A 3,649-nucleotide genomic window follows, 5' to 3' on the forward strand; every position below is an offset into this window, starting at 1 on the left:
CTTTGAGACTCTTTACCATATACCAAGACCAGACTTTCCCTCCACACCATGTCAGCCTCCAAGATCTTCGACCCTTTCCAGCAACTTCGACTATGCAACAGATCCCAACAACATGCAGCTTCCGGCAGCAACAAAACCCTAGGAGACTTCGATCTCCTAAACCAGACCACGAAATAGAGAGAGAGGCACCAAAACTTCGATTTTCCTCTTCTCTAGAGACTCCCCCAAACTCACACTTCTTTCCTTCTTTCGGCAGTAGAATTCGTATCTCCAACACTTCCTAGAAGATATCGAATTAATTGAGAGAGTGAGTGCTACAAATGACTTCGACTTCCTTCTATATACAACTTTCTTGAGGGTCAAATGAGGGTCTCTAGGCCGACTTGATCTTCCTTAGGCCAACATGATGTGTAGGACACATAATTCATATTTTTCTTGATACAAAACCTTTTTACATGATCCGAAAGCCCAAGAAGGGTCTCTTCGAGTGTACAATGATTCGATAAACTCAATATTAATCCTAGGAGTCCACAATGGGGACTTTGACTAATATAATTATGACCCAAGCATGAAACCTATGTTTTAATAAGTCATTGTTACAATAATAAAAAAATCTTCTCTTTATTCTTTTGACAAGTACATTACATAATGACTCAAGTACATTATTGAAGACTGAACATAGTTACCTTTTTCCAACAGAAAATAGCTTATTTTTTGGCTTCCTAATTTACGCCAAGTTATGCTTCCATTATAATGTCATTTGTTGCTTCGAGTTTTGATTCCAATATGACACTGCTTGTTGCATCTTGCTTTTCTTCCAATATGACACCGCTTGTTGCATCTTGCTTTGCTTCCATTATGCCATCTCCTTTAGCTTCTAATATGGCTTCCATTATAATATATTTTGTTGCTTATAATATATCTTCCATTATTATTTCTTGGTTTGCTACCTGAATGACTTCTTTGTTTGCTTATGAGGGAACACCAAGTTTGGCTTCTAATAGTGTTTTCATTATTACTATTTTGTTTTCTACCTAAATTGCTTATGTTTTTGCTTCTCATGTAATAACAAGTTTGTTGCTAGTGTTGCTTCCATTATTACTTCTTTGTTTGGTACCTAAATTGCTTATTTTTTTGCTTCTTAGGTAACGCCAAGTTTTGCTTCTAGTGTGCTTCTAGTTTGGCTTCCATTGTTGCTTCCCTTTTTGTTTCCTTGTTAGCCTCCTGGTTTGCTTCCTTTTAGTGTTGGGATTTGCGTCTTAATTAGCCTTCAATTTTGTTTCATGTTAAGCAACCAATTTAGCTTCTAATTTAGTGCCAATAATAGCTCCAAGTATGACTTCCAATTTAATGTCAAATTTAGTTCCATTTTAGAGCCAAATTACGCTTCCACTTTAATAACTCATGTTTCTTCCTTTATAGTTTCCATTTATTATTTTAATATTTTTTAGTTCAATTAAATTAGGTAAGTATATCATGCCTCTTAAATCAATTATATGATTATAGAGTAAGTCATATTGCATTTGAAATATCTTATAACATACCATTTATAATTTTTTTTTAGGGAAATGAACATCCATACAAAATAACAACATCATTATACTTATTAAATCTCCATCAAACTAAAATCTACAATATCCATTTTTTTTTTGACCCTCACTAATGATGCATATATATGGCGATGTTCATTATATGTCACCATTTCATATATAAAAAATGACTTTTGATTATGATCCTCACTACTGATACATATATAGGGATGAATAGTGATCGTCACCATTCTGTATGAATATTAGGGCATGGTGGAATCGAACCACCATCCACTTGCTTGTAAAGCAAGTGCTCTTCCATTGAGCTAGAGCCCTTCAAAGAATCAGACCTTGAAGCTTTACAAATTCTAAATTCTAAAACTTTAATTAGATTATAAAACTTTGTAAAATCTCGTAGGTTTCATTGGCTTAGCTAGCACAAACATCTATCCAATAGATGCAGAACATAACTATTTTAGAACAAGTAAGCGACTTTCACATGGTTAATACACTCAACCACCTAAAAAATAGCATCAAAGCCGATTGTTTAAACATGAGACTAGCCAAAGTACAAACCCAAAGTCTCCATGTTTTATGGCTCTTCTAATACAAGTTTGCATATGAAAGAAGTCGCTGAAGAATTTATAGTAAATAAAGTATTAATAATACTTTACTGAAGAATTTGGTACCCAATTATAGCTAATATTAAATAAAGTATTAATATTACTTTACTAGGTTACTACAATTAGACATTAAAAGCCTTTGAAATAGTGTGTAATATAGATACAACAGTGGAGTATGTCTATTAATTTGATTCTACTCACTTATTTTAGCAAAGCAAATCATAGTTATAGAAAAAGTAGTATATTGAGGACAGGATATGTATAAAATCTAAGATAAACATGGTTATGCATGAACGACTTGAATAATCCACTATCTGAGTAAAATAATGATATTAGAGCCAATTGAATTACCCCAAATTCTATTAATCACATAATATATTACTAATTCTAGCCACGTTAGCTTACTATAAACGCAATGTTGAAAATCTTTTAGCTTTTATTTTAGGCGTTTATACTAAGGTTAGGCAAGTTTCAATATAAGCATATTTTCTTGAGCCTAGGTATGAAAAATGAATCCAACTATATGATTTATATCAACTTAGAAAGTTGTTTAATTTAGCAATAGTGAGCATAATTTAAGTAGGAATACATGATTAACGGACACTAATAAATTACTTAGTAGGCAACTTAACTATAGTCATGAATTTACTATTATATCTGAAAATTTAGGAATATAAATATAGTTTGCATAAACTAGCTAAGGTTAGAATTCTTATAACGTAGTAACTTAATAATGCAACGTCAAGCGAGTATCAATTATCCAATATACCAATCATTAGTAGGAAAGCTTGTAATTAATTTGTTATGAAATTACCATATCTAAGCGTTGAATCATGAATTAAAGTTAATACAAGTAAATGATTTTCATTAATTATCGAATAGTAAAAGTGTTATATGATATAATGCTAATATTTCCAAAATAATACCCAATAAGTTACCGTTAACTAAGCATGCAAGGTAAATCATGGGTTAGCAGACTAATTAGATTTCCATGTTCTATATCTGAATAAAATATGAATAGCTAGCAAACTAGTGATTGGTCGCTTAATTAACTTTAGGTAGTAAAACACGTGTAATAATCATAATCCATTAAACTAGGATATAGTGAAACCACTACGGATATTTGAGTTAAAGTGTGAGCCTTGTATTATAATTCTTAGTTGGTTTATAGACTGTCATATAAGCTCGTTATTAATATGGATTAACCCTCGAACTATCAAAAGTATCAGTTAATGGGTTAAATGCTAAGTCAAGTGAGTATGAATTATCCAACCTACTACCTAGAAGTGAATTATGAAATAGTAATGAAATTTACAACATAGGAGATTACTAAACGATAAAATTAATGTAATAGCTGTAACCTATTAACATACATAGATTAGCTTAATGCACCTGTGACTGATATGATAGCCATGTATAGTACTCAATGGTTAATTTTCCCCACTGCTCACATATTAATCTATAATTTCGCAATGTAGTGAGCACATAGGTAAGGCT

At 31.7% G+C, this 3,649-nt stretch overlaps 1 non-coding gene across 1 annotated transcript; it reads right to left on the reverse strand.

The window, feature by feature from the left end:
- Positions 1-1,793: 1,793 nt before the first annotated feature.
- On the reverse strand, positions 1,794-1,865 carry TRNAV-UAC (transfer RNA valine (anticodon UAC)). Its single transcript has one exon. It is a non-coding gene; the product is annotated as a tRNA-Val (tRNA).
- Between the last annotated feature and the right edge of the window lie 1,784 nt (positions 1,866-3,649).

The sequence above is a fragment of the Pinus tabuliformis genome, chromosome 7, assembly GCF_031772625.1.
Source record: "Pinus tabuliformis cultivar Carrire ecotype Pingquan chromosome 7, CPIR1, whole genome shotgun sequence".
In the NCBI taxonomy this organism is placed as follows: Eukaryota; Viridiplantae; Streptophyta; class Pinopsida; order Pinales; family Pinaceae; genus Pinus; species Pinus tabuliformis.